The sequence below is a fragment of the Helianthus annuus genome, chromosome 10 (genome assembly GCF_002127325.2).
Source record: "Helianthus annuus cultivar XRQ/B chromosome 10, HanXRQr2.0-SUNRISE, whole genome shotgun sequence".
Taxonomy (NCBI): Eukaryota; Viridiplantae; Streptophyta; class Magnoliopsida; order Asterales; family Asteraceae; genus Helianthus; species Helianthus annuus.
This window is the reverse complement of record NC_035442.2, coordinates 31,011,238-31,025,580: the sequence shown is the minus strand read 5'-3', so window position 1 is coordinate 31,025,580 and position 14,343 is coordinate 31,011,238. Positions and strand designations below refer to the sequence as shown.

At 41.1% G+C, this 14,343-nt stretch overlaps 2 non-coding genes across 2 annotated transcripts; both read right to left on the bottom strand.

The window, feature by feature from the left end:
* On the bottom strand, nt 1-107 carry LOC118483498. The gene has a single exon (XR_004870788.1). It is a non-coding gene; the product is annotated as a small nucleolar RNA R71 (small nucleolar RNA).
* Nucleotides 108-6,110: 6,003 nt separating this feature from the next.
* LOC118483497 lies at nt 6,111-6,217 on the bottom strand. Its single transcript, XR_004870786.1, has one exon. It is a non-coding gene; the product is annotated as a small nucleolar RNA R71 (small nucleolar RNA).
* Between the last annotated feature and the right edge of the window lie 8,126 nt (nt 6,218-14,343).

Genomic DNA, 14,343 nt, shown 5'->3' with positions numbered 1-14,343 from the left:
AAATTAATGGCTGAAATTAATACATACTCACAAGAGGACGGGGAATCCTTATATGAAACATGGGAAAGGTTCAAGGAGCTATTACGCAAGTGTCCCCATCACGGCCTCGCAATATGGCAACAAGTATCCACTTTCTACAATGGATTGTTGCCACACACTAGGCAGACACTTGATTCTAGCTCCGGGGGACTCTTAGGTAATCGACGCCCACACGAAATATATAATCAGATTGAGGAAATTGCTCAAACCAATTTTCAATGGCACACTCCCCGGGGAAATAAGTCTATCGCCCCGGGCGCCCATAAGGTCGACGAAAGCACCTCTTTACAAGCCCAAATCGAGGCCCTTTCTTCAAAAATAAAAAAATTAGAAATGACAAAAACAGTCTCGGTTATGGGTGTGAAGGGTGTGGTGGGTCACATGAAAATTGGAGTTGCATGAAAGAAACGGACGATCAACAAGAAATGGTAAACTACATTGATAATAGACCTAGGCCGTCGGGTCCTCCAACGGGAACTTACAACCAAGGATGGCGAAACCACCCAAACCTTGGTTGGAGGGAAACCGGCAATAGTAGTAACCAACAAACCCAACGAACAAACTTTCAGCAATCAAGAAATGAGTCACAAAATTTCACTCAACAACAAGGTGGACGAGAAAGGCTCGAAGATACTATATCTCGCCTCGTCTCCGACACTGATAAGAAAAACTCGGAAAGATTTCTACAATTAGAATCTAATTTTAGGAATCAACAAGCTAGCATTCAAAACATAGAAAAACAAATAAATCAACTAGCACAAAATTTTTCCGAGAGACCGCAAGGCGCATTACCTAGCAATACCGAAACAAACCCAAAGGCGCAAGTTCACCTCATCACACTACGAAACCGCACCGTGGGGTCTGCAGAAGTACCTCCACCAACGGAAGAAACAATGCCAACACATCTGCAGGAAAAGAACTCTCCCCCATCACCCGAGCCTACCAAGGCTCCTCGAGTTCCGTACCCCGGTAGGTTAATTCGTCAAAAGACCAATGAGCAATTCGCAAAATTCGAAAGTCTGTTAAAACAATTGCATGTCAATATTCCTTTTATCGAAGTCCTAACCCAAATGCCCAAATACTCTAAATTTATGAGAGACTTCCTTACACATAAAAAGAAAATTGAAAATTTGCAATTAGTTAATTTAGGCGAAGAATGCTCTGCCCTCGTACTCAATAAACTACCCTAAAAGAAAATCGATCCCGGGAGTTTCACGATTCCATGCTCAATAGGGGAATCACCCGTTCGCAATGCCTTGGCCGACTTAGGGGCTAGCATTAACCTCATGCCCTCATCGATGTTCAAAAGGCTTGGCTTGGGAACTACGAGCCCTACAAAAATAAGCATACAACTAGCTGATCGATCAGTCAAGTTCCCACAAGGTGTCATCGAGAATGTCTTGGTAAGGGTAAGCAGATTCGTTTATCCAGTTGACTTTGTCATACTCGACATGGAGGAAGACACCGAGGTCCCCCTTATCCTAGGGAGACCCTTCCTTGCCACAGCACAAGCAGTGGTAGACATGAATGACGGGACACTGACTTTGAGGTATGGGGACGATGAGGTGAAATTCGGAGTTGGGAAGAAAATAGAGGACGACGACCCAGTCAATTACATGAAGGTTATTGATTCAAGCTTGGATGCCGCTCTCCGACGGTGTAATTTGGGAAGCAAGGCACTCCACTCAGAAGATATATAACCAGGAATCGGGTCTAGCCAAGGACCCTTATAAACGTGGCGCACCACGGAGGCATTCCGCGGATCTATCCTTAGTTTAGTTTAATTTAATCTTTTAGTTTTTGCAGAATAAAACACACTCATGGTGGTAATGGATGAAAAAGGGAACGAGAAAAATGGAACCATGCACGAAGAACAGAGAAACCCGACAAAAATCTCCATCACAGAAGGCTCAACACGGGCCGTGCCCAACCAACACGGCCCCGTGCTGAGCCCCTGAAGAAAATCACCCAGTTCAGGTAACTGGACACGGGCCGTGTTCAGCGGACACGCCCCCGTGTCCAGGCTTCTGTTTCAATTCTGTAATTTTTGTTACTGGCACTTGACCACGGGGCCGTGCCCGGTGAACACGGGGCCGTGTCCAGGATGCCAGTAACATAAATCTTTGCTTTTTAACCCACTTTTATACATTCTAATCAACCAAAAACATTATTTTTGGACACATTGAGGACAATGTGTAATTTAAGTGTGGGGGGATGCTAAAACCTTGAAATTTTGCAAAATCCTAAACACAAGCCTTACACAAAACTCTATTGGAACCGCTAAACACCCCAAATTTTTTCAAAAACTTTTTCATTTTTTTTATTTACTTGTCTTAGTTTAAGTTGGGAATAACAAGTTCTAAAAAGGTTATATTTTTACAAGTTTACAACCGATAGCGTCGTGATAAAAAAGGAACCAACATAAGAAAATTATGAAACGGCATAACAAGTCTAGTTTAAAATTCGATTACATATGCTTGGTCACATTAAAAACCCATTCCCACAAAAGTGAGTTTTGAGCCTTTATTGAGCATAAAAATACACATATTTAGATTAAATGCTCATTTTTCGTTTCTTGTGTGAATAGCCGCTCGGTCCTTACAAATCTAGAACTTGCCACGACAATACATTCCCGGTCCTTACCAACTTAAACCCAAGTAAGTAAATGATGGAGGCATTAGGACTAACCATTTTTTTTTCTTTCAAAACCATTATTTTTCAATTTTTTTTACCTACCCAAAATCCCCCTAGATAGCCCCTTTGAGCCTAAACCTTTCATTTCATTACCCCAAAACCCTTTTTACCCACAAAAAAAAAAACCTTTTTATTTATTTTTTTTTAGTAACAAGTTCGCTTTTTCGTAAACTCACCTTTTTATGTGACGATCAAAAAAAAAAAAAAAATGATGAAGTCAAAAACAAACAAAAGCTATAAAAGCTTGTTTGGAGAAATACTTCAAAATAAAAAGTCACTAAAAAACAAGGTACTTCACGAAAACCGATGCTTGTTACGATTTTCGCCCTTTTTACTAACCACTAACCAACCACCCACCTTTAAACCCAAGCCTTCACCCCAAAAGTCCTCTTGATATTTACAAAGGTAAAAAGTTAAAAAGGAGGAGGATTGATTGCTTGGCAAGCCTATGGAAGACGTAAGTTCCGTGCCGCTCTCGAGTGATTCACTAAAATATACACCTTCGGCCGAGTGTTGAGTGATCTCCCGTGAGGTATGTGAACTTGTATATAAATGGAATTTTAATAAGGCATGCTATGCCCAAATAAGTAATTCATCTTATGAAACGTTCAAAATAAATCATAACGAATAGGATTGTAAATAAATAAAAATAAAACCTATAAAAACCTTGGATTCCCGACACTCTAGGACAAGCTAAAAAACTTCTCTTCTACCTATTCCATTTGGGAGTGTAAGCCACATTTAAAAGAGTTTTGCTTGAGGACAAGCAAAAGTTCAAGTGTGGGGGTATTTGATGTGTGTAAAATGCAACATATAAATCACATCAATTAAGGCATAAAACTAACCCTTTTTAAGTACTAATGTTGGAAAAAGAGTGTTTTTGTCTTCCTTTTGTATTTTCAGGATGAAATGAGCTCAAAATCACAAAAGAAGCAAAAAGACAGCTAATTCTACCATAAATACAAGAAAAGGAACAAAAGTGGACTGCCCGGACCCTCAACGGCACCTCCCAAGGCAAAGGAGAAGAAACAGAGTCTGAACACGCCCCGTGTCCAGCGAACACGGGGGCGTGCCCAGGAAGCAGCAGAAAAGACAAACCAGTAGAAGCTTCCATTGCCCACCACGGGGCCGTGTCCAGCGAGCACGGGGGCGTGGTGAAAGTACAGCAGGCGCATTAATTGTAATTCGCAATTACAATTAATGAGGAGAGAGAGTGTCAGGCGGGCACGGGGCCGTGTCCAGCGGACACGGGGCCGTGTCCAGCCTTCTGTTCAGCCTATAAATAGAGGAGCTTGGCTTCATTCTCTCTCATCCCTTGGCACACCACCTCTCTCACACTTCATCCACCACCCACCACCACCATAACACCATCATCCACCACCATCATCCATTGTCCATCATAGAGTGTGTGAGTCGTCTCGGGATCCAAGATTGATCGTAAGAGTTCTTGACAATCAAGGCCATGTTTGCCTAAGTCTCTTACATCACTTGGTGAAGACAAGTGTTTAGTATAATACTTTTTATTTTTAATCTTTTGCACTTTTTATTTGGTTTTGTATTAATGACTTTAATAACTAGTTACTTATGTTGAAGGTGATCTTTCCTTATCGTTTGTCCGTGGTGTCTTGGCATTATTTTACTGTCTATATAAAATAAAAGATTTTCACCATTCATATATCCACGGTCTATATGGAGGTATGTTGGCTACCTGGTCGGGGGTTAAGGGAACGGTTTGGTAAGGGTCTTGCCCTTGTTCAGCGTTTAGAGGTCCTGCTTGGGACCTGGGTCAAATTTAGTAGGATCTCCTTCAATGCCCATAGGTATTGGATGGCGGGGATCCAAACTCTTTGACCCCCTCATAAGTTAACTACTATTAATACTATAACCCGGCTATTTAGGACTGTATCCCTGCTGACTCAGACTACTTAGCCGAGGGTAACGTCACCGCCAAAAGCGGGGCCTACCACAATTTGCATTAATAACTTAATTCATTATCTTTCAATAATCCGACCCTTTAGGATTGTATCCTTGCTGACTCAAACTACTGGGTTGAGGGTAACGTCGCCTTCAAAAGAGGGGCCTACTACAATAACTAAGATAATCTCTTAAACAAGTGCAAAAGTGCGAAAATAATCAAAGGTTATACTAATACACGTGTCGGATCCAAGTGATTCATCTTGTCTATCTGTTTTTATTTTATTTTTATTTTCAGCATTTAGTTAGTTTTTATTTTTCTTAGTTTAAAACATTTTTCTAACCTTTTGATTTGATTAGACGTTGAGGATAAACCGGTATTAAAAGCTCTTGTGTCCTTGGACGACCTCGGTATCTTACCAACACTATACTACGTCCACGATGGGTGCACTTGCCCATATGTGTGTTTAGTGTTAGTGAATATCGTGTTTTATAAATTTAAAACTTGGCTAAAAGTGTAAAAAGGGCTTAAATATATATCTAAAAACATATATACACTGACACGCATCAAGTTTTTTGGCGCCGTTGCCGGGGACACAAGGATTTTAAGAAAGTTAGGAATCAACGGCCTAATCATTTTTTATTTTTCTTTAATTTTTTTAGGATTTTTCTTAGATTTTCAGCTTTTGCAGAGCTCAGCACGGGGCCGTGCCTGGTCGGACACGGGCCGTGCTCAGCAACGTTACTGGCAGTTTTTGTTTTTCAAGTTACAGAAGGCTGACCACGGGGCCGTGCCGGTGCAACACGGGGCCGTGTCCAACTTCCAGTAACTGGGATCTGAAAAACAATCACTGTAATTCCGACCACGGGGCCGTGTTCGCTCAACACGGGGCCGTGGTGAACCTTCTGACCAACGTTCTTTTCTGTTTTTATTGCAGGACTTGGAACCCGACGCCATCCTCACGTAGTGTATGAGCTCCAGTTCCAATAAAGACATAAAGGAACCGCTAGAAGAACCCGAACGCTTTCTCAGAAAAAGGTTAAAAGCCAAAAACCAAGAGAAGGTTTCGGGTGATCCACCCCCAATGGCGGACCAACGTACCCTTATGGATTATCTACGGCCCACCGTAGGTAATCTAGGCGCCGCTATCAATGCTCCGAATGTCGAAGCCAATAACTTCGAACTTCGACCGCATTTGATACAAATGCTCCAAAACTCCGCAACCTTCCACGGGCTTGCGGACGAGGATCCTCATCTACATATAACTAATTTCTTAGAAATATGTGATACCTTTCGGATCAATGGAGCATCAAACGACGCCATCCGCCTCCGTATGTTTCCATTCTCACTAAAAGACCGAGCGAAAGCTTGGCTCAACACCCTCCTAGCTGGATCGGTAAACACCTGGGATGAATTAGCCCAAAAGTTTCTATATAAGTATTTCCCTCCTTCTAAAACTGCTAAATTAATGGCTGAAATTAATACATACTCACAAGAGGACGGGGAATCCTTATATGAAACATGGGAAAGGTTCAAGGAGCTATTACGCAAGTGTCCCCATCACGGCCTCGCAATATGGCAACAAGTATCCACTTTCTACAATGGATTGTTGCCACACACTAGGCAGACACTTGATTCTAGCTCCGGGGGACTCTTAGGTAATCGACGCCCACACGAAATATATAATCAGATTGAGGAAATTGCTCAAACCAATTTTCAATGGCACACTCCCCGGGGAAATAAGTCTATCGCCCCGGGCGCCCATAAGGTCGACGAAAGCACCTCTTTACAAGCCCAAATCGAGGCCCTTTCTTCAAAAATAAAAAAATTAGAAATGACAAAAACAGTCTCGGTTATGGCTTGTGAAGGGTGTGGTGGGTCACATGAAAATTGGAGTTGCATGAAAGAAACGGACGATCAACAAGAAATGGTAAACTACATTGATAATAGACCTAGGCCGTCGGGTCCTCCAACGGGAACTTACAACCAAGGATGGCGAAACCACCCAAACCTTGGTTGGAGGGAAACCGGCAATAGTAGTAACCAACAAACCCAACGAACAAACTTTCAGCAATCAAGAAATGAGTCACAAAATTTCACTCAACAACAAGGTGGACGAGAAAGGCTCGAAGATACTATATCTCGCCTCGTCTCCGACACTGATAAGAAAAACTCGGAAAGATTTCTACAATTAGAATCTAATTTTAGGAATCAACAAGCTAGCATTCAAAACATAGAAAAACAAATAAATCAACTAGCACAAAATTTTTCCGAGAGACCGCAAGGCGCATTACCTAGCAATACCGAAACAAACCCAAAGGCGCAAGTTCACCTCATCACACTACGAAACCGCACCGTGGGGTCTGCAGAAGTACCTCCACCAACGGAAGAAACAATGCCAACACATCTGCAGGAAAAGAACTCTCCCCCATCACCCGAGCCTACCAAGGCTCCTCGAGTTCCGTACCCCGGTAGGTTAATTCGTCAAAAGACCAATGAGCAATTCGCAAAATTCGAAAGTCTGTTAAAACAATTGCATGTCAATATTCCTTTTATCGAAGTCCTAACCCAAATGCCCAAATACTCTAAATTTATGAGAGACTTCCTTACACATAAAAAGAAAATTGAAAATTTGCAATTAGTTAATTTAGGCGAAGAATGCTCTGCCCTCGTACTCAATAAACTACCCTAAAAGAAAATCGATCCCGGGAGTTTCACGATTCCATGCTCAATAGGGGAATCACCCGTTCGCAATGCCTTGGCCGACTTAGGGGCTAGCATTAACCTCATGCCCTCATCGATGTTCAAAAGGCTTGGCTTGGGAACTACGAGCCCTACAAAAATAAGCATACAACTAGCTGATCGATCAGTCAAGTTCCCACAAGGTGTCATCGAGAATGTCTTGGTAAGGGTAAGCAGATTCGTTTATCCAGTTGACTTTGTCATACTCGACATGGAGGAAGACACCGAGGTCCCCCTTATCCTAGGGAGACCCTTCCTTGCCACAGCACAAGCAGTGGTAGACATGAATGACGGGACACTGACTTTGAGGTATGGGGACGATGAGGTGAAATTCGGAGTTGGGAAGAAAATAGAGGACGACGACCCAGTCAATTACATGAAGGTTATTGATTCAAGCTTGGATGCCGCTCTCCGACGGTGTAATTTGGGAAGCAAGGCACTCCACTCAGAAGATATATAACCAGGAATCGGGTCTAGCCAAGGACCCTTATAAACGTGGCGCACCACGGAGGCATTCCGCGGATCTATCCTTAGTTTAGTTTAATTTAATCTTTTAGTTTTTGCAGAATAAAACACACTCATGGTGGTAATGGATGAAAAAGGGAACGAGAAAAATGGAACCATGCACGAAGAACAGAGAAACCCGACAAAAATCTCCATCACAGAAGGCTCAACACGGGCCGTGCCCAACCAACACGGCCCCGTGCTGAGCCCCTGAAGAAAATCACCCAGTTCAGGTAACTGGACACGGGCCGTGTTCAGCGGACACGCCCCCGTGTCCAGGCTTCTGTTTCAATTCTGTAATTTTTGTTACTGGCACTTGACCACGGGGCCGTGCCCGGTGAACACGGGGCCGTGTCCAGGATGCCAGTAACATAAATCTTTGCTTTTTAACCCACTTTTATACATTCTAATCAACCAAAAACATTATTTTTGGACACATTGAGGACAATGTGTAATTTAAGTGTGGGGGGATGCTAAAACCTTGAAATTTTGCAAAATCCTAAACACAAGCCTTACACAAAACTCTATTGGAACCGCTAAACACCCCAAATTTTTTCAAAAACTTTTTCATTTTTTTTATTTACTTGTCTTAGTTTAAGTTGGGAATAACAAGTTCTAAAAAGGTTATATTTTTACAAGTTTACAACCGATAGCGTCGTGATAAAAAAGGAACCAACATAAGAAAATTATGAAACGGCATAACAAGTCTAGTTTAAAATTCGATTACATATGCTTGGTCACATTAAAAACCCATTCCCACAAAAGTGAGTTTTGAGCCTTTATTGAGCATAAAAATACACATATTTAGATTAAATGCTCATTTTTCGTTTCTTGTGTGAATAGTCGCTCGGTCCTTACAAATCTAGAACTTGCCACGACAATACATTCCCGGTCCTTACCAACTTAAACCCAAGTAAGTAAATGATGGAGGCATTAGGACTAACCATTTTTTTTCTTTCAAAACCATTATTTTTCAATTTTTTTTACCTACCCAAAATCCCCCTAGATAGCCCCTTTGAGCCTAAACCTTTCATTTCATTACCCCAAAACCCTTTTTACCCACAAAAAAAAAAAAAAAAACCTTTTTATTTATTTTTTTTTAGTAACAAGTTCGCTTTTTCGTAAACTCACCTTTTTATGTGACGATCAAAAAAAAAAAAAATGATGAAGTCAAAAACAAACAAAAGCTATAAAAGCTTGTTTGGAGAAATACTTCAAAATAAAAAGTCACTAAAAAACAAGGTACTTCACGAAAACCGACGCTTGTTACGATTTTCGCCCTTTTTACTAACCACTAACCAACCACCCACCTTTAAACCCAAGCCTTCACCCCAAAAGTCCTCTTGATATTTACAAAGGTAAAAAGTTAAAAAGGAGGAGGATTGATTGCTTGGCAAGCCTATGGAAGACGTAAGTTCCGTGCCGCTCTCGAGTGATTCACTAAAATATACACATTCGGCCGAGTGTTGAGTGATCTCCCGTGAGGTATGTGAACTTGTATATAAATGGAATTTTAATAAGGCATGCTATGCCCAAATAAGTAATTCATCTTATGAAACGTTCAAAATAAATCATAACGAATAGGATTGTAAATAAATAAAAATAAAACCTATAAAAACCTTGGATTCCCGACACTCTAGGACAAGCTAAAAAACTTCTCTTCTACCTATTCCATTTGGGAGTGTAAGCCACATTTAAAAGAGTTTTGCTTGAGGACAAGCAAAAGTTCAAGTGTGGGGGTATTTGATGTGTGTAAAATGCAACATATAAATCACATCAATTAAGGCATAAAACTAACCCTTTTTAAGTACTAATGTTGGAAAAAGAGTGTTTTTGTCTTCCTTTTGTATTTTCAGGATGAAATGAGCTCAAAATCACAAAAGAAGCAAAAAGACAGCTAATTCTACCATAAATACAAGAAAAGGAACAAAAGTGGACTGCCCGGACCCTCAACGGCACCTCCCAAGGCAAAGGAGAAGAAACAGAGTCTGAACACGCCCCGTGTCCAGCGAACACGGGGGCGTGCCCAGGAAGCAGCAGAAAAGACAAACCAGTAGAAGCTTCCATTGCCCACCACGGGGCCGTGTCCAGCGAGCACGGGGGCGTGGTGAAAGTACAGCAGGCGCATTAATTGTAATTCGCAATTACAATTAATGAGGAGAGAGAGTGTCAGGCGGGCACGGGGCCGTGTCCAGCGGACACGGGGCCGTGTCCAGCCTTCTGTTCAGCCTATAAATAGAGGAGCTTGGCTTCATTCTCTCTCATCCCTTGGCACACCACCTCTCTCACACTTCATCCACCACCCACCACCACCATAACACCATCATCCACCACCATCATCCATTGTCCATCATAGAGTGTGTGAGTCGTCTCGGGATCCAAGATTGATCGTAAGAGTTCTTGACAATCAAGGCCATGTTTGCCTAAGTCTCTTACATCACTTGGTGAAGACAAGTGTTTAGTATAATACTTTTTATTTTTAATCTTTTGCACTTTTTATTTGGTTTTGTATTAATGACTTTAATAACTAGTTACTTATGTTGAAGGTGATCTTTCCTTATCGTTTGTCCGTGGTGTCTTGGCATTATTTTACTGTCTATATAAAATAAAAGATTTTCACCATTCATATATCCACGGTCTATATGGAGGTATGTTGGCTACCTGGTCGGGGGTTAAGGGAACGGTTTGGTAAGGGTCTTGCCCTTGTTCAGCGTTTAGAGGTCCTGCTTGGGACCTGGGTCAAATTTAGTAGGATCTCCTTCAATGCCCATAGGTATTGGATGGCGGGGATCCAAACTCTTTGACCCCCTCATAAGTTAACTACTACTAATACTATAACCCGGCTATTTAGGACTGTATCCCTGCTGACTCAGACTACTTAGCCGAGGGTAACGTCACCGCCAAAAGCGGGGCCTACCACAATTTGCATTAATAACTTAATTCATTATCTTTCAATAATCCGACCCTTTAGGATTGTATCCTTGCTGACTCAAACTACTGGGTTGAGGGTAACGTCGCCTTCAAAAGAGGGGCCTACTACAATAACTAAGATAATCTCTTAAACAAGTGCAAAAGTGCGAAAATAATCAAAGGTTATACTAATACACGTGTCGGATCCAAGTGATTCATCTTGTCTATCTGTTTTTATTTTATTTTTATTTTCAGCATTTAGTTAGTTTTTATTTTTCTTAGTTTAAAACATTTTTCTAACCTTTTGATTTGATTAGACGTTGAGGATAAACCGGTATTAAAAGCTCTTGTGTCCTTGGACGACCTCGGTATCTTACCAACACTATACTACGTCCACGATGGGTGCACTTGCCCATATGTGTGTTTAGTGTTAGTGAATATCGTGTTTTATAAATTTAAAACTTGGCTAAAAGTGTAAAAAGGGCTTAAATATATATCTAAAAACACATATACACTGACACGCATCAACCATTCATCATAATTCGATTTCAATTGAGTTCGATTGAGTTTCGAGTTTCGATTTGATTGATCACCACACATAACATAAAGTAAGCACGCACAGGTAACACGTAAGGCACACACACATGTAATATAACACCAAATTCACATAGTTCGAGTTTCGAGTTCGATTGATGATTTGATTAGCTTGATTGACTTCATCGCATTGTTACTTCCTACTATTCACAGTCGTAAAGCGTTTCGCGTCGATTAAACATTCGATTACTTCGATTCCTTTGATTAACAACACTTACTCCACATAATACGATTAATAAAACATAAAATAGACTAATTACAGTCAAAGAAGTCAAACTTGACTTGGGCTTTGACTTTGACTTTGACATTCGAAAACACGGGGTGTTACAGACACCCCCTCCTAAAGCAAGGGTGCTTTGGTAAGTGTCCTTTATAGTAAAATCGTCTAGGTTCGGGAAACAAACTTGACCTATCCTCTCGCAAGAGAGTGGTTTTAGAATGCAAACTTTATGGCAAACAAGGCAGGGCTCGTCAATTGGGAATAAAAGGATCATTAAACGATTTTTAAGAATGGCTCGATATGTTACCGTTGACATGTGTTGACTTAACCCCTCGATGGGAATGACGGTCAAGAAATCTTGAGTATGAGGGACCCGAAGACATTGGATGTTTTTGGTGAACATGCGCTTCATTGCAAGGAGGTTTTAGGGTTAAAATAAAAACACGATTTGATCAGGGATGTCATCTGTGATCTGTTAAAATGAGCAAGGATCTTGGCAAAAAAAAAGAGGCTCTTGTGAATTTCATGAAGATCCACTTGAAGGGAGACCTACTCTTCGGCCAGCAGATGTTCTTGTGTTTGGATGAGTTGAAAGGGGAGAGAACATGCTTGTGTGGACCTCACATGAGTACCCCCCCCCCCTTGTCGGGCTGAGGAACAACGGGTTCGTTGGTGGCCAGGTCGTGTTGAAGGCATAATTAGGGAACATTATTAAGCATGAGAAAGCCTATGGTAAAAATCGACACGTTTTCATTCACTTTGTCTTTGATACATCCCTTACCTACGAAGTTGTTGGGTTCCTGAAAAAAGTTCAGCGCGTTGGGAACAGTAACTCATCAGCGCCGAAGAACCATAGCTTTGTTTTCAATAGGATTGGTTTTATCATATAAAAGGGGGTCATGGCATAGCATGTTGCCCGCTTACCTGCCTCTCTTTAGTAATTGGATCCTTTACTTGGTTGATATGGAAATGTGGTAATCAATTCTACTTTAAAAAAATATATATTCTAGCTTGCAAAGTATTTTTTTTTAATCTCGATTTTCATGCTACAATTTGTGGGTTAACAGTCTTAGATACACTCATTTAAATATACAAATATGATTCTAAGTCGAGTGAGTTGAAAATTTTGACATAGTTCATAGAATGATGATTACAATAATAATAACATAAACAATGGTTATAAACGATAATAGTTACAAGTTTAGCAGTTTTTCTCCACAATCTCCTTAGACTGTCTCCAATGCAATGGCCTGCATTTATTACATGCATCCTAGTTATCACTGCCACATCAGCTTTTTACCCATCTTTTCCACATGCACTCTCTCTCCTCTATTTAACTCCAACCCATCCTCTCCATATGCATCCTCTCTCTCCTCTCTTTGGACCCATTTTCTCTCTCTGCACTTAAGTGCACTTCACTACATGCAAGACCCATTAAGTGCATCCCACCCCAATGCTTCCCTTACAAATGCACATGCCACATGTGTAAATGCAACCCCCCAACAAGAAGCGTTGGAGGTAGTCTTATTAGTTATGAGGTATCTTTGTTGTATCGCCACACTACACGCTAACTTATTATCAACTTGTATAGTACATCAATCGGTGTATTGTGCATCAAATATCCACTTTTAACTTTGTCTTCACTTTGCTTGATTCTTCCTTTATGTGTCCACGTGTCATTGCTAGTAATTTACCTCGGAAATTTGAAAGTAATCTTCCACTGCTACCTTACCCATATACATTTACCTTTAACACACGTGTATTAGGTTCCAAATTGCAATAATCATATAATTTGGACATCACACACATGTATATTAGGTTCCAAATTGCATAATCGTATATTTCGGACATCACACACAACCTGGCAACCAATCACGATTGACACACCTACATGGGTGGGAAGAGAGAGGAATGAGAGATAAAAAATATATGAGGTTGCGAATGACCCTAAAATGGGAATGGGAGGAAGTAGGGTGTATATCCATCAGTGTGATGTTTTTGCAGAGACTGACATGGAGATGTTTTTACAGAGACTGGCATGGAGAATCGGAGGAGAATGAGTGGCATCTGTCTCTCACTCGCATTGCAAATGCTCTAAATGTGTTCGTTGAGTTGTTTTATATGGCACGTTGTGTTAGTTGCATATCGTGAGGCGAACAAATTTTTTTTTTGAACGGCCAACAAACTCAATCCCGAGCACTCTCGGGGCACCCACTGGACAAGCGGAGTACTCCGAGAGTAACCCGAGTCCACCACCAATTCTGGGGAAAACCCGGTAACCCACCCGCCCGTAGGCACGACAGTGAAATTACCGGTAAAACCCGTTTGGCTCAAGGATCCAACCCAGGTTTCCCTGGGTCTCCTATCATTGTCCACCAGTGCCTCACTCTGCACCAAGTGGAAGTCAAACTTGCATCTCTCAAGAGAAATGCAAGCCCTCCATCACTTGATCTAGAGATCATTGGCAATGAGACGAACAATTTTGTTAGACTTATGTTATCTACTTAAATATTAAATAATATTGTGTATATATTAATATTGATAACATGGAAAAAAGTATGAATATAAGATATACATAATGGTATGTAAAAAAAATATGAAATCAAATTTTTTTTTTTGAAAAGTTAACTTCATTAAAACCGGCCACCCCCAAAGATGTTGGGAATCCGAATTAACATCACGATGAATAACTGGATGAACATCATGATGAATAACCGGATTACCG